The 26,164-nt window shown below is 45.2% G+C and overlaps 1 protein-coding gene and 1 long non-coding RNA gene across 10 annotated transcripts in view; one reads left to right on the top strand and one right to left on the bottom strand.

Moving 5' to 3' along the window:
- Nucleotides 1–811: 811 nt before the first annotated feature.
- ESRRG (estrogen related receptor gamma) overlaps nt 812–26,164 on the top strand; it is a 392,291-nt gene continuing 366,938 nt past the window's right edge. For 4 of the 9 annotated variants that reach the window (XM_077175924.1, XM_077175926.1, XM_077175925.1 and 1 more), the window contains exon 1: nt 20,820–21,042. The gene's annotated coding sequence lies outside the window, so the exon portion shown is untranslated. Of the gene's footprint in view, nt 833–20,083; nt 20,373–20,819; nt 21,043–26,164 lie in introns of those variants that run through there. The other 5 variants (XM_077175923.1, XM_077175918.1, XM_077175919.1 and 2 more) reach the window with 3 other exon arrangements.
- LOC129118833 (uncharacterized) lies at nt 15,779–19,584 on the bottom strand. Its single transcript, XR_008534017.2, has 2 exons — nt 19,217–19,584; nt 15,779–16,010 (listed from the first exon to the last, which is right to left on the bottom strand). It is a non-coding gene; the product is annotated as an uncharacterized LOC129118833 (long non-coding RNA).

The following is a 26,164-nucleotide window of genomic DNA, read 5'->3' as shown; positions in this document are numbered from 1 at the left end:
TGAGTGGGACCATCGCTCCGTGGCTGACCCCAAGCCCCAGTCACACACTTCGTCCCTACCAAAGTACCGCCTTCTTCCCTCCTCCCCCCACCCCCCCAATAATTCCGACCTGTTTTCTTTCTGTTGCTCACTTGGTTTCAGAATGAGGGCACGTTCAGGGAAGCCTGCCTGCCCGCCTCCTGCACTTCCACACGGTATCGCGTGGACATCTTCCCCCACCCCTCCCAAAAAAAAAAAAAAAAAGCAGCAAACCAAACCAACACCAGGCACCACCACCAAAAGAAAAACCTCAAATGCGCCGTGTGTTCCCAATGTGGAGTTAAAGTCGGTGCTAATACGGGTCAGTTCCTGCCCCTAGCTGGGAAGGCAGGGAGGAGGATGTAACGTATGGGTTGGTGGGGGGTGGCGGTGGGGGGAGGAATAAAAACAACCCCCAAAATAAACAAACAAACAAATCTCGCGCACTGTCACAATAAAGTGAAATTCCTTTCTACACACCCACAACTTTAGCTCTGTCTGCTGCCTGGGGGGTTTTAATCTTGCAAAGAGAAAGGGGGGCTTCCTGCGCAAAATTACGCCTTCTCCTCTCATTTGTTAGCTGATTCCATCAAAAAGTTCGCTATTTATAGGCTACACACACGAACCTGGAGTAATACAAACCCTCCCGTGTTGTTGCCTTCGCAAAGTGGCCGGTCCTGCAGCATCGGATCGGGTTTGTGTGTGTGCGCGAGTGAGAGCGAGCCACGCAGAGAGCGCTGCCATCCGAAAGGGGAAAGAAGAGCTCAAGCTGAGAGACTTATTAATTGCTAAGAGCTGCTCTGCCACCAGCCATGTGAGTACCTAACAATGATCACCTTTTGCACAGATGGTCAGAGATCAGGCACAGACACTTTCTGTCCTTTTCCTCCTCCCTCCCCTTTCTTATTTTTTTATTCCTCTCATGTATCCTCCCCACCCACCTTTCCTTTTTTTTTTTCTTTTTTTTCCCCTTTTTTTTCTTTTTAGTTTGAGTTTGCACGGTTTATTCCTCATGAAGAGGAGGAATGAAACGTGGGCAAACGCGGGGGAGAAAATGTGCCGGCGAAGAGGAAGGAAGGAAGGAGTGGTGAAGGGAGAGGAGGAGGAGGAGGGTTTGTTAAGCGATCGCCTTGTCCCCTGAGTCCGAGCCGGCTGGGAATTAGTAACAGCGAGATAGCGGAGGTTGTATCCCTCCCTCTTCCTCCGCTTTCCTTTTCCTGGAGCGCTCAGACCCCCTGACAATTATTACCCTGGTATCAACGCGGACAACGAGCTGTATTCATCAAACCTCATTTGGAGAAATTGAAAGGGAATTAAAAATAAATAAATAAAGAGAGAGAGAGAGCTCGAGATCACGCGGGGATAAGGGTGTTTGATGGCTCCGCGCTCAGCAATGACTGTCCGTCAGCTCCCAGCCCGCTGTGCCGGCAGGCAGAAAGCGCCCGCAGAGCAGCCCAGTCCCGCGGGCTGAGCGTGCGATTTTGGGCAGAGAGAGAGAGAGAGAGAGAGAGAGAGAGAGAGAGAGAGCCCCGGGCCCTGGCCCCCGCCGCCCCTTCCCCAGGGGAGAAGGCAGCGCCTTCCTTCCCTGTGCGAGGTGTCAGCGCTCTCCCGGCAGTGCCGGGGCTCGGCGGGCACCGTGCGGGAGGCAGGGCACGGCACGTGGGGCTGGGGAATTGCACAGTTGTTCCCAGAGCGGGCAAAAAATGCAATCTGTGCTAGGGAACGGAAAGGTAGGTGTCCTGGTTTGTGCAGGAATGCAGGGCTGGGAGATTCCGCGTGGAAAGGGGGTGGGTGTGGAGAGAGAAAGCGAATTTGTTTCCAGCGTGGAGAGGCTTTTCTAACCCGACACTCGAGCTCCAATCACACACTCTGAGGTTAGCGTAGCATTAAATTAACAGGCAGGGTCGGGGTTATCCAGGGCATTATACCGCGTGCCCGGGATGTAACCTCTGCTCACTTATGCACAAAGAAGAGGGAGAGACGGAGTTACATCAGGAAAGCCAAAGAGCACGGTGAGTATCGGTATTCGCTGCTCTCCCTCCCATTCCTGGGAACAAAGTTCAAAGGCGGCCGGTGCGGGACTGGGGCTGGCTCCGCCGAAGCCCCTGCGCTCCCTTTGGAGCAGCCGCCTTTGGAGCCAGGGCCCCCAGCGCAGCCCCTGCGGGGCGAGCCCTCGCTGAGCAGCAAGGAGAACTTGCGGTATCTTGGTTAGAACTTTGCTACTTTATGTAGAGAGGAAAAAAAAATTTTTAAAAAAATTGACTTGGATGCAGCGCTATTTATAGGTGGCAGTAAAGGCTCCTTTTCAGTAAGCAGCCGTGGAAAAAAAAGTCAGAAAAGTGGCTGCTTTATTGATCCGAGGCGCTGGACGGTCACAGCCACGCCAGCCAGGCTGCACCTACAAAGTTGCGTCTCCTCTCGGGTAAGGCAGCGAGAAGGGGAATAGGGTGCGGGTTTTGCTGACCACTAGCTTGGACACGATTCAATTCCCAAGCACAAGTACAGGGCAAAAGAGTGTGAGATGGAAGACTTTTTCCTTTTCTTTCAGACACGCACACAATGCAGGGCACCCGCAGGGCTGAAAGTGGGCCAGGGCTACACTGTAGGTATCAGATCACACAAAGCAGAGGAAAGAAATCCAGTTAAAAATACATTAGTTGAAATCAGAGGACGAGCTTGATTATTTTTTTTTTCTTTTAAACAAAGGTGCACGTTAGAACAAGCTGGAAGCACTCTTTGTGCCTGACGGTATCCCCCACGCCCACTGGAAATAAAGAAGAGGCTTGCTCTTTCTTTGCATCTTTAAAACCTTGTTTTAATTAGAATTGCCAAAGTAGGACACCCCGGTGGAAGATGTTTTCAAGTATCCACCTACCTCTCTGCTGTAAGCAGAATTGCTGTCTGCTAATTTGCTTGAAACGCAAAATTCTGCCCCACCCCCAGCTTGGCTTGGCACCTACTCACTTTTTCCCCCCGAAATTGCAATCGTTTATGAAAGGTTACTCCATGGGGAGGAAAAGAGAAACCCCAAACACCCAGCAGTAATGAGATCAGTGGATTCCGAGAGCCTCGCTTTGCTCTCTACAACAGGAAAGGCTTTGGACAAGAGAGCGTCCCAAAAAAGTAATGCTTTTTTTTTTTTTTTTTTTTTTTTTTGAAGTCCCAGATTGGGCGTATCCTTACCCTTCTCCTTTAATTTATTTGATTAAATCATAACCAAAACAGACTCATCAGCTTCTCGTATTTCCTCAGCTGTAACCATACGCGAAACCTTTTATATGGAGACAAGTAATTGGCTTTAGTTAACTCAGGGCACGGGCTGCGCTCAAGTTCTCCTCCCGTTCCCAGGGCAGCGTTTCACGCAAACGCATGTTCCAGCTCTGCCTCACGCTCCTCAGCCGCCAGCCTCAGGTTTTTAAGCTGTTTGTGCAGTTCCCCACCATTCTCTGATTTCGCACATGAGGGATGCTCCCGTCAGAGGCTTGCGGGACCAGGGGGCTCTTCCCCCTTGGGATTTGGGAGTGGCGGGAATGGTTTAGGGGGGGTCCAGCCCGGTTTGAACTCGGAACCGCTCCGGGACCGCGTCCCGCGGCCACCCGCGTCCCGCCTCGGTACCGGGCTCGCGGCTTGTTCCTGCTCCCGATGAAGGACCAGATTAATTTCACCTTCAGGAAACCGAGGTTCTGTTAGCTCACTTCTGTCTTAAATCAAAAATAAAGAAAGGGGGAGGGCGGTAAAGAAAAACCTCTTAAAGTTTCTCAGGTAAAGCTCGGCTTTCCTTTGGTCATTACTCAAATGAAGAACAGCGTCAATTAACTCCAAATTGGAAATGCCTGCCCGAGAAGAAAAATGATAATTCCCTGCCGTTCTCTAAGAGGTAGTTGCAGGATGGCACTTAGTGCGTGTGGTCCCTAATGACAGGATTGCTGCCCTGCCCGGGGTTCGGCTCTCCCTGCCCCGCTGGCTTCGCTCTGAGCTCGGGCAGCGACGCCGGGCACGGCTGTCCTGCCCAAACCTTCCCCCTGTCCCCGGGCACGGCTGTCCTGCCCAAACCTTCCCCCTGTCCCCGGGCACGGCTGTCCTGCCCAAACCTTCCCCCTCTCCCCTCGCTCGCTGCCCGCAGCCGCACGGGCTTACACCTCCCACAGCCAGCACAGTGTGACCACACCGTGACAAGAGATTTAATTACCCCCATCCCTCGATAAGAGGGCAGGGGCCTCTCAGCAACAGGTAACCGAGGGCACCTGCAGCTCTGCAAGCTGTTTAACTGATAACAGAGGAAGGACAGAGGGGTCGCTTTCGGTAAGCCGGGGTGTGAGGGAAGCGGGATATTAAAAAAGGGGTGCACAGCGATACTTTGGCAAAAGTTTAACGTTGCTGCGAGGAGAGCGGGACCCCCGCAGAGAAACGGGACCGCTGCTTCGCCTCGGCTTCTTGCTCGCTGTTTTCAAGCTGTCCCCAAAAGCCCCTCAAGCCGTCCCGCGGAGCTGTGGCGTGGACACGTGTTGCTCTCCCGCGGACCGGGTCCTGCGGGGGATGCAGCGGAGGATGCTCGGCTCGGGCCCTCGCTGGGACAGGGCTGTGCGCCCGGGAGGGCACGGCCGTGTGCGCGGGGAGCGGGGCAGCCTCCCCCCGCTATCTCATCGCTGAGGGCACGGCAGGAGCGGGGCTGCGCGGTCGGGCACCAACCAGACCCGGAGCAAGCCCCGGCAGGGTCCGTGGGGGGCTCAGAGCCCCGGTGGGGCGCCCACGGGCAGCCCGGGCCGGCCGCGCTCAGCAGCAGCCGGGGCTCCGTGCGGGCGGGCAGGGCTGACCCTGGGCGGCCGGAGGGGAGGGTCTCCGGCCTGACCCGAAAGGAGGGAGCTCCCCCTTCCCTTCCCTCCCCTCCCCTCCCTTTCCTACCCGTCCCCGGCTCTTTGTTCTTTGCCCCTTTGTTCTTCTCGAAGTTTCCAGGGGGGTTGCTGGTGCGGAGCAAAGTTATCGAAAGCTGAGGAATTACATTAAGTGGATGTCTGAGCAAGGAAAGAGGGTGGAGGTCCCTCCCCAGGGCTAAGAGCTATTCCCCGAATCCCGCTTGTCTGCTTGAGCAAGGGGTCGGTGTGGGGTGCTGGAGCCGGACCGTGCTCGCAGTGATGCTGAGGCAGAAGAAGCTCCTGCGGCCACAGCACCAAGGGACCGGGCACCTCCTTCGCCATTTAAATGCGTTTTGGGGAACAAACATCTTTTCTGGTGGGAAAGGGAAGAAAATAATAGTGATTGGTGAACATGTAATGAGATGAGGCAGTAGGTAACAGAGATGAAGGTTTTCTGAATGCTAGATTTTAGGGAACACATATTGGTTTGGGATGCACAATCTTAGAATGGCTTTGTCTCCGTCACTTTTTTTTTGCTGTTTTTCGTGTTTGCTTGATAGGGGTCTGGTCAAGTGTTGTCAGGAGTTAAACAAGTTGGGGCTTAATTTCAAAGTAGATGGACTGTCTTCACAGAGCAGCATCACAGCTTAAAAGACAGGTTTAATGTGGTTAATAGGAGATTGCAACATGGTTCAGTAGTGGCAATAATACCAAAACTTCCTTGGAAAAGGAAAACTCCTTTATTTGGTACAATGTGGAGTAGTCTTATCTCGTCTTTACTAATCATTATTAAATGATAGAGAACTACAAGCTTACTTTGCCTTGCACTAAGAAATCCCAAAGCACTTCACAAATATCTGTTATCACAGGATTCCTATCTCTCCTCCTGATACATGAAAGTAGGAAAACACTTTATATGGGTGAGCTAGGTATTAGGAAAGCTGATGTGAAAAAGGAAGTTTTGATATGGTGCACTGGAGTAGGTCACAGCAGGTGACAGAGCCAGGTCAGCATCCTCAACTCCAGCACGCTTCCCTAACAGTGCTGCTGTGCTCCCACCTTTATATCCAAGGATATCATGGACGATTGTAGCACTTCAGCATTTGCTGAAAAGCTGCATGAATCTAATTCTTGTAATCATGAGAATGTCCACAAATATTTGCTGGTTTTACATAGGTAGAGATTCTATAGAATTATTTAAGAAAATATACTTGCTGGTTTTACATAGGTAGAGATTCTATAAAATTATTTAAGAAAATTTTATATTTACAGTAGTTTTGTATTACGTAAAAATGTCATGAATGTTTATTATGATGTGCAAAATTTCCAGAATTTGTATAACTTTTTTTCTGGTACTTAACAAAGTTGAGAAATGGGGTGAGATCAGATTGGGGTCAACTAAACAAATGTTCTAGACCGGGATTTTTTAAATGTGAATACATTTTAGGGATAAGCCCATCCTTTTGGCAGAGGTTAAACCCATTTTTCCAATGAAATGGGGTTTAATTTGAGGTGATGTGGGGCCTTGTTTTTTCTGACGTTGAGAGAATAAAATCCCAGTGAGAAATTTGGGAACCTTGCAGCTGTAAGACACAGCTTTAGCTATTTCAAGGTGGCGACTCAAATGCAGAAAATGTCCATGAAAACTCTGACCTTTATTATTTAGGACTGTGATTCAGAGTTGAATGTAATAATTGGTCAGTAGCAAATTAGAGAAAGATACAGACATTGCATCAGCTACTTTGGTGGTTGCTTGATTTTCTAGTTGTGTCTCCACACACAAGTCTCCTGACTTATTGTTTAAATCCTGAGGCCAGCAGCACTGCTTACTGTTCTGTTTATATCCCAGCGCTCATAAGGTGGTGTTGCAATATCCAGGTAAAAATGTTCAATGCCATTTAGAACAAGGAATCTGCCTTGAGCAATGCTGTAATCAGTAATAGCCAATGTTACTGAGAGCAACGGCTTCTGCAAATGCCTTACTGCCACAAGTTAACCCAAGTACAGCTGTAATTGTGCTCAAAACTAAATAAAAGCAGAAAAAAAAGAATAAAAACCTAATTGGAAAAGTGGATTTTAGAGAATGCTCTGTGTGATCAACAAAGGCTGCTTCTGTCTAAGTAATGATGACAATTAGAGGGACAAGTGATGTTAGTGGGTGCTCATTCAAATAGAGGGTTTCTGCAGCATGAGAAAAATTACTTTGATTCAAAGGCATTCACTAAAGAAAGGGTGGTTGCATTTTTCCTGTTAATTTGTCTTTTCACCTGTGCTTTTTGCTGATGCAGGTAGATTTCCTTTCAGCAGATGAGAAATGTATATACGTTTTAAAAAATCAAAACAAAACAACAAAACAGACAACCCCCTACTATTTCCCTTGGAAATTCTGCCATCAAATACAAGTTACTAAATATTGCACAAGATTTTAGAAGGCAAATTTAAATATATAGCCTGGGATTTTGTCATCTTGGTTTTTGGAGCAGAGGACAATACTTCTCCTTTGTAGCTATTTGTTAAACTACTGAGTTTAAAGGAGATATAAGGCAAGACTTTTTACCTCTGCATTTTTATCACCTTTGTCAAGAAATACAGAAAATGAGGGGAACATCACCATTATTTTTGGTTTTACTTTCCTTGCATTTGTTAATATATGTAGGGCAATTCCAAACAACATCAGTGCAAAGGAATGTGGCATAAAATCAGAATAAGGAGGAGATTAAAAATGAGCACTCTCTGCTTTGTAATGGATACTTCTAGGCATAGGTGTGAATGAATACTGATTCATTTATACAGTTCTTAAATGGAAAAGCCTCAAGTTTACAAGAAAGGTAAACAGCATGTCATGCTGCATTTAGCAGATGTTGGCTTGCTAGGAAAATTGAGAGAATGGTCCCCTTGACATCCCTGCAGAGAATTACATATTTCTAGAAAGGAAAGGAGAGCACATTACTGTAAGAATTTTGTTGAGAATAGATCATTAAGAACTTTAACATTGTATTTATTTTCTTTTATTTGCTTATCTCAGCCTTAGCAAAACTAATTTTTTTTCCTGTAAATGCCTGTGTTTAATTCCGCTGATATATACCTAAAAAAATTAGAAGAGCTTACCAGATAATGCAAATCTCAGGCTTTCAAATGTTACAAGTGCCTTATGTGCTTACTATATATGTAAAATTACCTCTAACCATAGTAAATATTAGTTCATTTTGGCTAAGATTCAGTTGCTGAATAAATAGCATTTAGATTTTTTCTTTTTTCTTACTGCTATGTCATGCATGGAGAGAGCTGGAGCTCATTTCATCATATAGGACAGGAGTACAATTAGGATGTTGACTGAACATTTGCAGGAAATACTGGAGATAATGGCATGTTTCCATCTAAGTATTTCAACTGTTTCAAAGTTTGTCATTCTTAATAAATAGAGTAGTAATAATAAACTTAGAAACTACTCCCCCACTTTTATATTCTGTCACAAAAGACTTCTTATTCAAAGCACAAAAATAAATATTTCTCCATATTTTCTTACTGACTCATGACCCTGAAGTACAGCACTGGCAAAATACAGGCAATCCCTTCCCTCAAAATATTTACAAGAATTGCGTGTTATTGTTCATGTGTGGGACTTTGAAAACACAGCAGTAATGTGTGACTCTGGCTCTAAACACAGAGGGAGAAAAGATGATAAATCAGTATCAGTTCATTCTAAGTAACTGATTAAGATATAGGCTTTGATCTGTTTTCATTGCAGTTAACACTGAAACTCTTGACTTTGAATCGCTTCCTCTTACTGTTTGGGTTGTGGAAATGCTCAGAAATCCCAGCCAGCACTTTGGTTTTCTTGTGCAGGAATACACAGAACTGACATAATCTTCTTTGTTGAAAGCTGTTGTTCCAGGCCTTAATTTCTTGAACTATTTCTACTTAGTACTTTCCTATTTTTCATCATGCAGTGGGAAGTTTGCCCTCCTCCCTCTCCCCTGAAACAGTTACCATGTCTGTGAGTGGCATCTTTCGTGTATTGCGTTTAACTATTTCAAACCTTCATTCAAATAAGCACTAAAAATAATTTTTTTCCCATTCATATCAAATACAAATTCTTACATTGATGCCAGTCTTGGGAAGCTGCCAATGAACTGTTGCTGCTAAGTTTAACATCCATTTATGACGGCTGTTAATATGGGTGAGGATCTTGCATGTTTTCTTCCAGTTAGGAGAATTTTCAAGTAGAACTGAGTTATGTAATTCCATGCAGATGCTTATCACTCAGTGCTTTCTGAACAAATTAAATCACTATTTAATATATTTTTTACCGTATTCTTTCATATTTTTGTATTCACACAAGAAGAGCAAGATATCTGCAATAGGCTTGCAATTTATAATTTAAAATAGTTCTTTAATGAGGAATTAAAATAGCACAGATCTCTGAACTATAAATCAGAATTTTTTTTTCTCTTTCTAACTTGAATTTTCTCTGAATAATTTTCTTCCCTCCTCCCTCCATATTCATCTCGCCTACTTGAAAAATGTTGGAAGTAGTATGCATTAGAGTAGGATACAGGGTAGCAACTCCTCCTTTTTCAAAAGACACTTGGAGTTCTTTATAACATGTCTTTGTAGAAAGTGTTTAATACTTTTAGGCTGATTGAATCTTTTACATATGTCAGAAAAAAATACTGTAGTCCAGTGACGGTTTCCAGTGGCACCTGGATATCAAAAGATTTTGCAGCTGCACACATACATGAACTGCTGCTGACATCAGGTGCTGCTGGGGCGGGTGGTGTATTCAGGTGCAAAAAAAAAAAGGAATTCACACTTCTAAATTCACTGATACCAACTACTCTTAAACACTGAGTAGAGAAATTTGTCCTTTTTGTTTTTCTTTTTCCAATCTGTAATAACATCTTGCAGTGGAGTAAGTGTGATATATAAATGTAGATATCTATGACAGATACAGATGTGTGTGTGTGTATATTTGTCACATTACAGCCACAGAAAAATTTACTCAAGGGGACAAACTTGCTTTAAAGGAAGTGTCACATAAAAGAGGAACTTTATGTATCCAACGTTATCTGTCTTGGTAGAAGAAAGAAATTACTGAAAATGTAGCATCTAACCTTCCTTAAGCATAAGTGCATTTATAAGAAAGGATCACCTGTAGTAGAGCCATGTAAGTGAGAGTGACTATAATGACTGGATTATATCTCAGTTCCTTCACTGATTACCTGGCAAATAATTTTTCATCAATATTTAAAAATAAAAATTCTTTAAGAGGGAAAACACAATAAATTCAACCATAGAATGAATGCTGGGGTCTGAAGTTTTTTTGATAGTTTGTTAGGCAGCAAGCAGCATTCATAGGAAAATATTCAAAGTGGAAGGGAACAACAGACACTATGTTGGGACTGGCATAGATCTTTCCTGATCTAACACAAAATGCAGAACAAATCATTTGTCCCTGGATTTCTGGGATCTTTCAAATCACATTGAAGCTAATTCTTATCTCTGAGGCTGGCATCACATCCATCCATCACACTGAAATCACTGAGATTCATGTTCCACAGTCTGGGACTTCAGACTGCAAGCTTTAATAATTTTTGAGCGGCTTATTTTGATATTATTAGTTTTAAATGGTTAGGCAGAAAAAGACATGGTAAACCTGTGATTCATTGTAACACTTGACATTTAAGAGGTGAACTTGTTCTGTTCATCCAAGGGGCACCAAAGACATAATCCTGACTTTCATATAAGGGAACTGAGGCACAGAGAGAGAAATGACTCTCAGAAGCCCAAGTTCCCAGTGATATATTGGTGATCATTTTAGGAATACAGAGCAGGTTGCATGTACCTTCTACACACATGCTGTAGCCTCATAAAGTGTGTTCATTTCACGGTGCCTTCACAAACTCCCAAAATCTTGTTGCAATGATTTCCTCTAGAGCTTTGTGCCACGCTTTCATTTAGTGTCAACCCTTCATTCATCAAATGTCTATAAAGCCTGTACCTTGTGGTCACCTGTATGAGGATTGAAAGACATGTTAATCTTTCCAGTACCCAAAGAACTTCTTGACTGTTAACTCCTGTATTTCTAAGTGCAAGAGCAGAAATATGTGAAATCAGATGGAATTACTCTTGCATAGCACTTCTTGGACTGAGGGCAGGGGGATGAAAACTAGCATCCCATTTTGTACATGCTCACAGCAGCACAAAAGATGAGGCAGAAAACCTGAGCTGTAGTGGAAAATAGTGAAGGGCCATTTCTATTAAACTTGTACCTGAAGAGTTGTTCTGAGCAATGGCAACTACTGCTGGAATAGAGGAAACTGTTTATGGATGTTAACTCTGAGTGGTCTTGTAACTTAGACAGAAATGTGATATCCCATCTGCACAGGTAGAAGTGTGAAGCAGCAGTCTCATAACAACTGAACATTACTACACCAATCTCTCAAAAATCATTGCTCATACAAAAAAGTTAAAAAGAAAAAAATAAATTGGTTCATGAAAAACCATGTTTCCTACCATATACCTGGCTAGTAGTAAGTAAGGTTAGGAATATGTTTTTACATTAACAGGCATTAAAATGATTGACTGTTGATCGTGGCCATGTTTTTCCTTTTTCTGTAGTCTTAACTGAGCACCCGTGTCCCAAGTGTTCAGAGCAGGGGCACAGAGACTTAGCTGTGCATGCAAGCCTGGTAAGTGTAACACAGGTTCTTGGGAAGGCTCCATAAGGACTTGGAAGGGGTGTTTGTGAGCCAGTGCCTCTACTTCTCAGCAGCAATCTAGTGGCAAAACATTATGGCGGAGCTTCTAAACCAGTGAAATTGTTCTAGAGCAATGAACTGTACCATAGTATCCAATAGTACAGTCCAGAAATTTGATCTTAGGAAAATCACCTTTGGAGAAATAAGTGAGTAGAAGGAAATAATGGACACAGCTAAACTCTGGGTACAGTATATAAAAAATGGTGTTAGGAAAAAATGGTTTGGTATCAGTCAGTAATGTGAGTCTCCCTAATGCTTCTTTTAATTCTCCTGTAACTGAATGATGTTTTCTGTACTCTGTGTAGCAGACGGGTGGACACAGTAACATATTCAATACCAGGCTGAACACTTTCTGCCAAATAAGAGGCACGTTTGGCCATCTCATGGGAGAGGGTAAATGGGGACACAAGATCTTTGCAAGGGAAGCAGTTCCCCAATGTTACCTTCTCTGTGCCTCCCCCTGCAGAATCCCATTCAGAGGATGAGCTCCAGCTTGGCAGCCTGGCTTCTAAGTGCTGCCACACCTGGCTGGGTACCAGGTCCCTCCTCCCCTGCCTGCTTTTTGCTTTGCAAAAAGGCACTGCCAGGTGGCTATAGCTGTCCTCTTTTCTTCTTTCCTTTTGGCTGGAGCTGCCATCTGACCAGAGGGGTAACATGGGGAAGGCTGAACCCTTCCATGACCTGTTTGGGGCTATAATTGCATAGCCCAAAACTGAAAAGACAGTTGTCTGTCGTGGCTCACCAATGTTTTTGGTGAAAATGCTTGACATTCTATCATCCAACTACAGAGCAGATTAAATGACTGGCACTATTTTGAAGCATCTTTTATTTTCTAGTTTGCTATCAACAATTAGATACATACAGATTTTGCGACTACCCATTATATTCCTTTCTGAATCTTCTAAGAAGACAAAAACAAGACCAAAATTATCCCTTCTTTATTAAAGGCATTAAAAAACCCCATCCTGACAATCACAACCCCAAAACCTATTGGATTATGTATTTTTATAGAAATTGATAAATTGGTACGTATTGCCTTAGGTATGACAAAGTTCCTAAACCTTTTTAAACTTAATGTTTGTAAGCTATTAACAAACCATGATTCAGTAATGCAGTGGAAATAGCATAGCTAAAAAGGAAGTAACTTGCCTCCTTGGCAGAATTATTGTTACCTTGTGTGTAGGAAAAGCCTTCATAGCTGGCTGCCTTTACTGCAATCACTGGTGCACTTTTTTTCCCCAGGATATCCCATTGTTTGCCACTCTCCTTCCTCAATCATTTTTGTCATGCTTTTGGATGCAGGAACTTTTTCCGGTTAAATGTTTTGTGCAGCACCTAACAAATTTACCATTCCACCCTGGATAATGCTGTAAATACCTAATGAGAACACATCTCTGGCAGTGTAAATCTGGTGCAGTTACCCTGTTTTTTGAAGCCATTGCTCTGCACTGACACTTAGTTGGGTCTGACAGCCGCAGGTCTCTTGCTCTCCCTTTTGAGAGAAGGACCTACTATTTTGGGAGTTATTTCTGCCAAAATCTGAGACCTGTAATCCTACTAACATCAGAAGGAGAGGAGAACATGCAGCTCTTGGCAGCAGCAAGCCCCACTAATTTCTGCACTGCCCAGAAATTAACTTCAAGAGTCTCAAAATTGTCATTAAAATTCAATTGTTTCCTTCACATTTAGACATCCGCCCATGGAAAAACACCCATTGTGTAACTTCTCTCCCTCTCCCTGGAGGATGGGAAGGGAGCCCTAATGGTGGCTGAAAAGACAGAGGCAAGAAAATGAGCTTACCTTGCTGCCCTAAAGTTAAGCAGTAATCCAAATGGCACCAACACTGAAATACCCAATAATTTGGATGTAGAATTTCATTGCTAAAGATTTCACACTGGTTGTGCTGCTGTCCTGGTTATATAAACAGCTACAACTTTCTTTTTTATTTTCTTGGTTTTTTCCCCCCTCTGTATAATATGACTAAAATGCCATGGAAAAATGCAACTTCTCAATTTTTTAATTTGAAATTGAAGATTGGATTCTCAGCTGGTGTAAATTGGTATGCCTCCACCGGGCTTTCACTGGTTGCATATCTTGTTTCTTGTCTGTGGCTCTGACCAGGTAATTACCAAATAAGACCATACCATAACATTCACATAGAGTAATGAAATTCAGGGATCTGACTGAGGTTAGGCAGCTAAATATAAGTAAATGCCTTGGTCTGTGGAATAAGATCTTTTCACTTTTCTCATAGTTTTCCATCATGAACAACTGGATTAAAACTGGTGTTCCCTCCTTCTCATCGGCCTCTTGGCCATCTGCTGAGGCCTGCTGGTGTAAGAGGAAGAATGAGTTCAGTATCACATTTCACTCAGGGGTCTAGAAATGAGCATCCTTAATGCGCACCAAATGAGCTAAATTACAGGGGAGTGTTTCCAGCAGGCATTCCAGGGCTGTGAATACAGCCTGGGAACCCATGGGCCAGCATGCTTTGTCACCCCGGCTGATGCTTAGAGAGGCCTCCCTATATGCTCCTGTACACCATTTTCTACCTGTATCTATCCCATCTTTGCAAGCACAGCTCTTTGTGTGTGCCTGGGGATGTACTGACGCATTCTGAAAAGTCAGAAGACTCACTGAACTCTTAAAGCTGGATAATGTCAATGGGCTTCAAGCAGGGTCTAGAGGCAGTTGAGGTCCTTCCATCCAAAATTATTTAGGACCCAATATTGACCTATCCATCTTTTAACTTAATGTGCCAGGTGAAGCCGTGCAACCTCAGGGAAGATAATGAATACAAACAGTGTTGGGGTTCCATAATGGAGTGTCTTGGATGCTTTCTTCTCTACTGCAATAATATCAGTTCCTCTGTCATTATATAAAAAAGAACACTTGGAGAATTCAAGTTCAGGGATGAAGGGTTTTGTGTTTGCTCTTCTTCCAATCTAAAAACTATTCATTCTATGCATAGGCTGCTTCCACTCTCCTTTTGAAGATGTACCATCAGTATTTAAGGTTATTCAGACAAGAGAAGGGAAGCAGCAGAGAGCATGACTGTAGCCTCCTGTGAAAACATTGAATTATGTGGGATAATCCTGGATTTCTGGCTTCCAGGACTCCTTTAGCACTTACACATTAAGAATAAAATACATTAATGGACTTTTGAGAATTCCTGAGATATGACCTTAATCATAGATAGAACTTATCTGCCATTAAACATAATACCTTCCTGACAGCCACCTCCTGCAACCTTTGGCATTGAGATCTGTTTGGAAAAGCAAGAGGCATTCTGGAAATCTTGTAGTGAGTACCTGCAGCCCCAGGAGTGGGGCCCATCACGTACACTTTCCCCAGTGTGCTGCCTGTCCCTTGCACATGCGGCATGGCTGCTTTAGTGCAGACTGTTAATCGCTTGTTGGTTTAATATTTGTGCAGTGTGTCAAAGGGGAAAGGGCTTAAATTCTGTTTGCATTTTAAATAACTGTCTTGGCAGTTGCACAATCCACAGTGTTTATGTTTTTATGGAATGCACCATTTGTGACTGTTGTTTTAAGAAGTGCAGATATTAAACATGGCCAAGCAGGTTCTACAGTGGGTCTGGCCTGCACTGGCTGTCAAGGGCATTTGGAGAGGTGCCACTTAGCACTGCACAGTTTGCCTGCCATGGATTGGCATATTATAACTTGGTGATGGCAGTTTGGCAACTTTTATCTCTATCAAGCAAGCCAAATTCTGATCCTTTTACTTAGAGCTAGTTCAAATTCCTCTGATACTAGACTCAACTCTTTTAAGAAGCCAGATGGGAGAAACTAAGAGGTGACCTTATTCTGAGTAGACTTGGATCTCACATTAGTTAAGGGCCCCACCCTGAATCCTGATCTCTGATAAATTAACTTTTTAATGTTTCATTTAATGTTTCATTACTGACTTTGGCACAAGCCAAATGTCTACGCAGATATTTATGTTCCAACAGACAAATGCAAGCTCATTTTTTTCTTCTAAGTATGTTATGTTTTACAGACATGAGTAACTCATGTGGGATCTTTCCCACAGAGTAAAACCAATGTAAATTCGCATGACTCAGGGATTTGTTTCAATGCTCATGTATAAGCTCTCATTAGAAATGATTATGCTTGAAGATCAAAAGAAAGTACACTCACTTGTATTAATGTTTAATGCATAATTCACATTGTTAGAACAAAAAACAAAACAGTCGGTGGTTGTTACGACAAATATCAAACATTGGCACTACTAACCAACTCCCAGAGAGGATCCTTCATTGCCTGGCATTGGCTGAGCGCTGAGATTTCCTCTTGCGTGTGCTGTGCCAATCGTCTTGGGGATTTAGGACACCTTCCCCTCTGGATGAGTAATGCCCCTGTAATGACAGGAGTGGGGGAGAGCCTGGATACCCCAGCACTGCAGATGGATCTAACACTCAGAGGTCTCTCAGTGGGAGCAGAGTGCACAATAATCCAATTCATTTTTTTATTCAAGCAGGATTTCAGATCAGGCATGCTCCTATAAAACTCTCATTGCCTTCAATCTGAGTTTAATACCAGGCTTAATATTTGAGCCTTAATATCAAGACCCATGGTCAAAGTCATTCAGCACCACAGAATTTAAGCACTTGATTTCTTGCTTATGTTTGTCCATGTTTACCTTCTTCAGTCAATGCTTATTTTTTTACCAGAATTATTCTTAATTAAATAAACAGGTTTGGCATAAGGGAGTTGTAGATGAAATCCATTCCCTATATCCTTAACCAAGACAAGCACAGGAGGGCAAAGCCATGCTTGTAATCACAAAATGAGAATCCTGTGGGCATCCTTGCCTGTTACACAGAGTAGCTGGGACTACTTTATCTGTGTAAGGGAAGACTCCAGGTTACCCTCTGTAATGTGTGACACATTGCAGTCCTTGACACAAAGTAGAAGTTGGATTTTTTCATCTTCATAGCTTTTAATGGCTATTCCTATGTCAATGTTTAAAGGGTCAGCAGTTTGTATCATTTGGCTTTTATATTTATGCTTCTTTTAAAAAATTGGCTTGTTTACTACCAGAGTTTACATAATTTCTACCTCATCTAGTTTTTTTTTGGTTCCATCCCCTCCCCCCTGCCATCTCCTTTGACAAAAGCAAACCAACAAACAGTCTTAAGTTTAAAGTTTAGGAGGCTTCATTCACATTAGAGAGTCACCTCCCTTCCATGGATGTCTGTGGCACGGAATGACGCTGAATGACATTTGACAAACTTTGCACTTGGCACAAGGTCACAAAACACCTTATACATTCTCATTATCAGTTCAGTCACTTTCCTGTATTGCCAGTGATGCAATACACCGGATTCAGAGCAGAGGCAGAGAGCCTGCCTGGGTTTTAGGTAGTTTCTCCCTGATTCAGACCTCTGTAAGCAAACTATAAATTAGCTCTCCATTCTTAAGGTGCCTCCTGAAGGCCCTCTTGTTCTGCAAACCCTTCTGTGTGAGTCTGTGAGGTTCCTCATTCAGGAACTAATATTGCTGAGTCAGACTGGGTGCTATTGCTATGAATGGAATGCAGTCAAATGGATCGTGGATGTCTCAGAGGGCAGAGTAGAGCTTTGGTGTTTGTTTACCTTTTGTTTGGAACAACCCATTCAAAATATTTACGATTGAGAAGCTGGTATTTCTTCCAGTAAAGAACCTTTTCTCCTCTTTAGGGCAGTTGAGAATGTATTTAGAGTATATACTGGTTAAATTGTTTATTTTTAGTGGAGTGCACAAGGCATTGCTATCTTGAAACTGATCATAAATACATTTCTGTTGTGGGGAATTTCGTTGAAGAAGAAAAACCTGTAATGAATTAAATATGCTTCATGAGAGAAGAAGTAGGTCAAATGTTGGGCTAAATTAACCTCATGTTATACAAAATGACTAAATTCTGTTGTTTTCACCTGTGGGACTCTGGACTCGTCTACACACAAAGTTATTTCAAGACACTTATTAGGTACACTGCAGTAATTATGTTCGACTAAACCCATGTGTAGACAACTCCTGCGCCAGCATAAGAATTCAGTTTCTTGAATTACCTTAATCCACTTTGAAAGTGGATTAAGTGAAACCAGGAAACAACTCGGTCATTCCAGAATGAATAAACTGAACACAGTTCTGCTTTACATTCACATCCGACCTTATTCCAGCATAATTTTCCTGGGCTGAGAGGTTCTTAGGATATATCTACATGGCAAATTAATATGTGATTACAGACACACCAACTCCTCCTTTACTCTCACTGGCATGAGTAACAGCAGTAATGAAAGATGGTAGCACAGACTCCAGTACAGCCTATTAACTGGAGCATATATATGCAGCTGGTTGTGAACAGCCTCTGCTGAAATCCACCTGAGCACACCCTCACTTCAGACTCAACTCACACCCCTTAGACTGACACAGGGGCTGGGAATACCTCTCTGCATCTCAGGTGTGTATGCACACCAAAAACTGCATGTGTGATAGCACTGCACATCAGAGCTAAATGGGAACCAGGTGAATTTCACTTCAGTGGTTAATCATGCTGGAGAAGCAGCATGGCTCGCACATTTTTAATATACACACCTCTGAAAACCAAATAAAGCGTCAGCTGTGTGACTGCAGAAGCCAAATTAAATGTGCTGTAGACAAGCACAACTCAGATGATTTCACTAGGGCTGGATTTGGCTTCATAGTTGAGATCTTGCTTATTTGGCTGATACTTGTTTTGTTACCTATCTGCTCATTTATTTTAATGAAATTAATGCATTTTAATGTTCCTTTAAGTGCATTCCAAAAATAGCAATTTGATTAACTCATGTGCTTTTAAAAGTGTGACAATCACAATGAAAAATCTCTGTAAGCTGAGGTAGGGTGCAATTTTAAGTAGCATCTTGAGTAGCTATGCCATACCCTTCACCCCTTCAAACAAATTCCTAACATCAATCAAAAGAGCTTCACTTAAAAATGAATGGCGAAACACAGACAAAAATCAAGCTGTACACACTGCTTTTCAAGTCTACCAAAAACATGTATCAGTAATATGCTCTGCTGAGACAGTAAAGACAGGTAAGAATTTAGACTAAAAGCAGTTCAAAATGATTCCAGAACAGAAACGTGTAGCAAACTTGTCTTTCTAGCCAAGCCAGAAAGCATCCTGAGTAGCTTGGGTTTAAAAAGAAAAAAACCTACAACCCAGTGCTTTCAATTTCAGGCTTCTGAAAATGATGCTTGGACTGTAGGATATTCCAAGAATGATTTCTTTCTTCCCCAACTCTTTTCCCAGCTGCAGTAGGTGATCCCACCATAGCTGCTGCTGAGGGCACTGAGCCCAGCAGCAGGAAAAGTGTACACTAACTTCTCCCCGACTTTATCGCCTTATAAAAACTGTAATTGCAAAACCTGAGTAGTAACAATATTAAGCAAAGGCAATTTTTCCTTTTATTGTATTTAAATGAGGAAAATTAAAGTATTAATGCTAATATTAAGGCTGAACAGAGGCAGTTGCAAAAAAAATAATTTAGTTTCAGCCCTGCTACATGATTCCCTTCACAGACTCTGCTGCGCTAGTTACCTGTGCATTGGTGATGTTGTAACTTGCTGTTATTATAATAGGTGGTGTGAAAAGCAACACAGAAGAGGGAAACTTGTCTCAGGGCTCTGCTGGGACGCTCTGCGGTCACTGAGTAGGTAGTGTGGTGGTGCTGCAGCAGTTTGGGATGCAATGTGTGGGTAACAACTGGTTTTTAGATGAGGCAGTTAAACTCAGGCTGCCACGGATAGTTCAAACGAGGCCTAGTTCTAGGAATACTTTTGCAGGCGAGTTAAGTCTCACACGTGAAAATGCCCTCGGAATTTAGTGGGAGCGTTCATGGAGATTTGCAGGATCGGGCTTTGCGAAGCACACGAAGCCAGGGCAGCGGATGCGTGTGGCCGCTGCCATGGCCGGGCACAGCGCTGCCAGCCTGCTCGGCGCTCACAGCGGCCCCGGGGCTGCCGCAGGCCCGGCTGGCCCTGCTCTTAACGCGAATCCTCCCTCTTTGGGGAGCAGCTGCTCGGCTGCCCCAGCAGCGGAGGTGGGGAGCGATGGCTCGGGCTCCCCTCACCGAGCCGCGCCAGGCTCTGCGCCAGCCCTTGGCTCTCCTCGGCGGCGACGCCATTGCGCAGCCGGCTGCCCCGGTGAGGCCCGGGCTGCCCTGCTCGCAGCACCCCCGGGCACCCCGGCTCCCGGCGGGGCCGTGGGGCGCTGTGCGCCGGGGGCTCCCGCACCTTCCCCTGCAGAGCCTTGCAGGGGATTGGGGGGAGCGCGGCGCCGGGCCTGCACGGCAGCTGCGGTGCGGCATCCTCGCTCCTCGCCCGGCCTCCTCTGGCATTCCTTTTCTATTTTTTTTTTTTTTTTAATTTACTGATTTTGTGTGTGTGTGTGCGGTGCCCGTTGCCCCGCCCCCGCCGGCCCTCGGCACATGGCCTGCTGGCGGCCGGTGGCGCGTGTGTCCCCGCGTCCCCTGGGCGAGGTGTCCCGTCCGCCGCCCGCATCCCAGCCGTGGGCGGCCGGCACCTTCTCTCTCTCCCCATCCCCCCTTTTCGGCAGTCGCCTTTTTTTTTTTGTTGTTCTTGTTGGGTGGGTTTTTGTTTTGGTTTTTTTTTTTTGTGGTTTTGTTTGTGTTTTTTCCAGGTGGGACGTGGCGGTGACCGGCGAGGCTCGCCCGGCACTGAATGTCACCCTGAAGGTAAAATGAAAGACACGGAGATGAACGCATGCCTGCGCCCCGCGCCGCCGCTCCCCCGCGCCCGCCGGCGAGCGGCCGCCACCATCGCGGGGCGGCAGCCCCCGCCGCGCCCCGGATTTCCTGTCCCGGCTTTTCGTTACTGCGCCTTAAAAAACCAAAAAAATTAAAAAAAAAAAATCCGCATGCGAAAGAAACGTGCACGTACCCGGTAACGAGCCCAGGAAAAACCCGGCCGCTTCCCCCTGCTCCTGCCAAGTTATCATTGGGAACACAGGCAGGCGCCGTGACGTCCCGGGTCAGGCCGAGTGCGGACCGGCGCTACCAAGGCGGCAGGGAGGCGCGGGGACGCTGCCGCGGCCGGGGCCGCGGGGACCGGGGCCGCCGCCGCCCGCCCGCCGCCGCTGTCCGCCCGCCGGGCCGCGCCCGCCGCCGCCGCTGCCCCCCGCGCCCCCCGCGCCGCCGCCGCGGCGCCGCTCGGCCTCCCGCCCGCCGCTGGCTCCCCCCTCGCCGGCGGAGGTCGCGGGAGCCCAGTTAAAGGAGGCGTGTGTAAAGATTTTGCAATGTCCCTGCATGGTGTTGTAGACTTTCCTAGCAAAGAAACCGGCTTCGGCTTCTTTAAAATCCCCGACGACTCACCTGATTAACCTGCCTGCGGTTCTGAGCTGACCAGGTAAAGCGAGCCCCCGCACCCCGCACCCCCCCGCACCCCCGCCAGCTGACATTGCATGGGGGGCATGTTTGTGCTTGGAGATGAGCCGCTGCCAGGAGCGCTCTGCCCCCCCACCCCCCCGCCCCATTCCACCTTCAGCCCTTGCCAATTGCACTTGCTCAGAGTCATTCACCCCCAAAAAATCCTGCTTTGGAAAAAGCGGCACGGCAGCACCGGCCACCCGGGGTTCAGTGGCTCTCGCCTCTCGGACAATTATTTAGAATTACTGGCCCTGGTGAATATGGGGGGGTGGGGGCTGGGGGGGGGGGGGGGAGAAGGGAAGGAGAATGATTTTTTGGCTGCTGACAGATCTGCCCTGCAGGTTTTGTGTGTGTGTGTGTCCCCTCCCGCCCAGGGTCAGGAGTGCCGGGAAAGTGACGAGGCTTTAGCCAAGCAAGAGTTTAGGGCCGGGGTCCCGGGGTGGCTGCGAGCGGAGCAGGGGCACCGGACTCTGCCAGCCGGTGCCGGGGCGCGCTGCCGGGTGGCTGTGGCGCGGCTGCCCATGCCGCCCTGCCCCCCGCCGTGCCCTCACGGCAGCCCCGAAGTGTCCCGGCCGCGGCGCGGGGCGAGGCCGGCGGGGGGGGCCCTCCTCGTCCCCGTCCCCTTCCCTCCCCCGCCGCTCGCTCCTTCCTGGAACACTTGTGCGGGAGCGGAGCAGGCCCGGGGGAGCCGTGCCCGCCGGGCGGGGGTCAGGGCGCTGCGCTGCCGGGCGGGAGCGGCGGCGTGGCCGCCCCACGCGGGACGCGCTCCGTGCCGGGTGTCGGGACCCGCGGGCGGACGCGCGCACACAAAGGCGGCGGGGCCGCGCCGTGCCGGGATCAGGAGGGGCGAAGGAAAGTGTGCAAAGTCCACGGACTGCCCGCTCCTCCTGGCACTTGGCCCTCCCAACGCCGGCCGTGGGGGAGAGGGGGCATTTGGGGGAGCGGCTGCCTGTGGGGTCTGAGTGTGACCTGGCGGTGAAGAATTTTTTTCACTTTTGTAATTTTTTTTAAAATTAATTTTATTTTTTATTTTCCCCTGGTCATTAATGCCATGAAGGCATGACTGGTCTGGAGGTACATTTTGAAGTGCTGCAGGGGATGCACTCTGTCTACTCGTTCTAGTTAATATGTTTTTCGTGATCCCGGAAAAGAGAGGACTGCATTTAAGAGATGACTAAATAATGGGGGAGGCAAGTAAAAATGAGTAGAATATAAAGGAGACTAAAATGAAGGTGAATGGTAGTGTGGGAAGGCAGGCACTGAGCAGCTTGGGTTTCTCTCCTGTAATTCTCTCCTTCCCCTGTATTGTCCCACTGCACCCCTGTCCCTGGAATCCTGTCTTTTGATACTATTAAGGGTATTCTAACAGTAAGCATAGCACAACAGAAAAGCAGATTACAACCCCCCCTGTCTCCCCCCCGCCCCCCTGCACTTCAACCTATCAGTGTCTGTGAATGGGAGGGAAATCCAAGTGCCCTTTGTAAAAACCCACCAAAGTTTTAGGCATTTATTAGCTACCCTGTTTAAAATACAACATACAAAACTTGCTTGATACATTTCATTGTTACTCCCCTGTTTTATTTCAGAGGACAAAATGTTCTAGTGTAGCATGCCTACCCTCACTTTGAGAATGGGAGTAGTTTACAATATAACCTACATTAGATTATACATGGTGCGTGCATTGCATTTCCACTGAAAATAGTCGAAGACTTAAAATGACAAAGCGACTCATATGGTATGATTATGATCTTCCTTGTCTTGGGAGCATCAGGGTAGCTGGGGTTCAGCGTGCTGGGAAGGGGGGGCTCCGTGGTGTGAGGTGTTTCATGTCAGTACAGGAATATGGCAAGTCTCCTTTTAGAGGACTTTAAAAATGTGCCGGGGGCAGGAGAAGGTAAGCACGACATTCAGTGTGCTCATTATCAAAATAAGGAAAACAAATCAATTGCATTAACTGTCTGTGCAGTATCACAGTTATTCCACAGTATTTTGTCAGAAATTAAAAGGTTACCACTAGAGTACTATATCCATATCTCCAGCCTGGCACCACTTATTACTGCAATGGTATTTCAATATTAAGTGATCTTAGAGATATTTCGTCTTTCATTTTGAATCCCGAATTTGAATCGGCATTAGGATGTCAGGGCTGTGAGATAAGGTATAACAAACTAAGTAGACAGCTGAAGGGCTCCTGGTGAAGGTGTTGCTGAGAAGGATATCTTGGGCCGTTCGCAGTAACCTTGTTTACAGGGACATTTCAATTGCAACCTGAATTTCAGCGAGAGGCTGCCTGGACTAATGCCTGCGTGTCTGAAGCCCATCACGAGTGTCTTTTGCACTCTAAACCTTCTCTCTGCCTTCCTTGCATAATTGTAAAAACTTTTTTGGAAGGTTAGGATGATTTTCTGATATGAAAATTAAGATGTTTTCCTAAGAGGAACACTGCTCTTTGAACTCATTTACATTAGCAACAAAGTATTCATGAGGTTTGATTTTTTTTTTTTTTTTTTTTTTGGTTCTCTGATGTGGCAGGATCAGTAGTTGCACCAGTCTTTTTAACTTCACGAATATGGCTTTGATTTATTATATTTTAGCCTCGGTGGTTTCAAATGTATTTTGCAGCACATGAAGTCGGTTCAAGTCAGAATGTGAAAAAGAGGCATATAGTAGCAAGGAACATTTTTGTAGTGATCTGCTAATTTTTTGTTTTCTTTTCCTAAAGCTGTTCCAGGAAAATCACGTGAATTTAGCGAGTGGGTGCTAAATGCCAGCAGCCACACTGATGAAGAAAAATGCTGTTGAAATACTTTGGAATAATAAATAGGATATGTAATGGTCAACCACAAGATAAACATTTTACACGGTGTTTTTATGGCTCTAAATTGGCTGCATTGTAAACCAAGCTCGCTACTCTATTAAGTCATCAGAGTTTTCAATTATTTAAGATTTTCAGTCAGGCCATCTAATACAGTCTTCATCATCCCCATCAGAAAATTATGCATAAGGTTTTAATTCCTTGTTGTTGCTATGTGAAGGCTTTGTTGTGGATGGGGGTTTAATTTTGTCTTACAAGGACAAATATTACAAAGCCCGCATACAGGAAAAAAAAGATATGGAAATAGCTCCAGTCCTACGAAATGGGGATAGTTATGGCACTGAAATGTACCTAATACAATTTGAGATCCACTCACTAAGAAACCTTGACAGTATCTGCCTTGCAGGTACCGTGCATTTGGAAATACTATATCTCCATTTAAATGCAGATCTTCAGTTTTCTCCAGGGGGCAGTTGGCGAATCTTTCGATTGAACCACTGGTACTAGAAAAACTAACTGAAGATTTACCCATGAACAAGATGCCCTTTCAAGTCTGCTTTTTTGAAATAATGATTATAAAATTTCCTAATATTGCAATTTTATATTGATTTTGAATGCCTTTTCAGAAGTCACAGAGAAGGAATAGTGCCTTTTACTCAAGGTAGGCCGATGTCTGCATGCTTGTTTAGCAATCCTAACAGAAATAACTGCTACAAATAACTTCTTTGGTTTTACATGGATATTGTGTTTGCATGTGAGTTTTGTGAAATGGACAGAGCAGTCTCACTTTGATTTTGACCTAGATTCCTCCTGATTATTCCAATACAGCTAGTACCTGCTTATTTCCCACTGTGAAAATAGGAGAACAACTGTTGATGCTATCTTGCTGGGACTGCATGTGCGGTAGGCGCGCATGTCCAGTTCTCTCCCCTCCTCCTCCTCCTTGGCTTCCTTAGTAATGGATAAAATAGCACTGGGGGCCAAAGAGGGTGCAAGCCTGTATTTCCCCTCCTGTGAATTTTCATTCTTTGAGGGTTTGAGTCAAAGAAAATAGGAGGAGAAATAAAGAGTAGAATTTCCATCTCCCTATTTGGCATGCAAATTTTGCACACTTACAGGGATGAACAGGGCCATAAAATAAGTCACACATCCACCTTATTCCATAATTGCTGGAGATTCAGTGTTAGCAGGTGCCAATCCTCCTTAGAGGGGCTTGTACCATCTAGTTTCTAGTCCAGTTTTCTATATTAGTTGTCAGCTCTTTAGTTTGAACAGTGTAACCCGAGGATTGAATTAAATGCCCAGGACACAGGGAGTGGCAGCTCGCTGTTTGGGATGCAGGCAGCGCAAACTACCTGAAGCAGGGCAGGCAGTAGGTCCTGATCTTTTCTGTGCTGGGGGTGGTCTATGTGCTCTATGCATTCCTGGCTGCTCCTGTCTTCCCACCACGGGCAAGAGTGCTGCCTGGGGATGCTGCTCTTGTCCCTCTGCCAGAGCCATGAGACTGTGGAAATACCATCCATATTACGCTTACCTGGTAATGGCATATAACCCACTGGCCTCAATACCCCAGAGAAAATGTGCACTTCAGCCACTGTGTGGAGTTCAGGCAGATCTGCACAGTGCAATCTTACATGCACCAGCGTTAATGGTGGAGCTCCCATTCAGCTTAATTGATATTCCTATAAACATCTGCAGGTTTCTGTTTCTAGTGGAGGCTACAGCTGGGTGGACTTCTTAAAGGGATGTTTTGCATATTGAGGTTGAAAGGGAAGTTGAGCCTGATACATTAACTTATCATCTGTGTCATTCTCTTGACATCATTTGGATTACTACAAGCATAAATGACAAGCAGATTAGGTGCAAGATCTTCACACACACATCCGTTTTTAGCATGTTGATCAGTGGAGATGTTACTTCTCTAAAAACCTTGTTCTAAGTCAAGTCCAGACAAGCACAAACCTGTGCATGCATATACAAGTGGAGCAAGGCCTATCCTTTACAATACATTTTTTTCCTTTAATATCTAGGCAAGATCTCTTATTATGACTTGACCATTAGGGGAAAGAAAATGGAACTTTTCTCAAACAGCTTTTCTGTTGGGGAATCTAGTGGCAGTTGCTTTGAAGCATGTGTAATTGATTATCATACATTTATTTTAAAAAGAAGACATAACAAGGAATCTAACATGATGTTTTGGAATATATCTTCTCCCCACAATGTTCTTGAGGGAAATGTAAGGTTGCAGGCATCATTTCATGCCCTGTATGTTTTTGAACATAAATCA

This window comes from Agelaius phoeniceus, chromosome 3, assembly GCF_051311805.1.
Source record: "Agelaius phoeniceus isolate bAgePho1 chromosome 3, bAgePho1.hap1, whole genome shotgun sequence".
NCBI classification, from domain to species: Eukaryota; Metazoa; Chordata; class Aves; order Passeriformes; family Icteridae; genus Agelaius; species Agelaius phoeniceus.
Note: the sequence above shows the minus strand (reverse complement) of the source record. Positions and strands in the feature narration are given on the sequence as shown.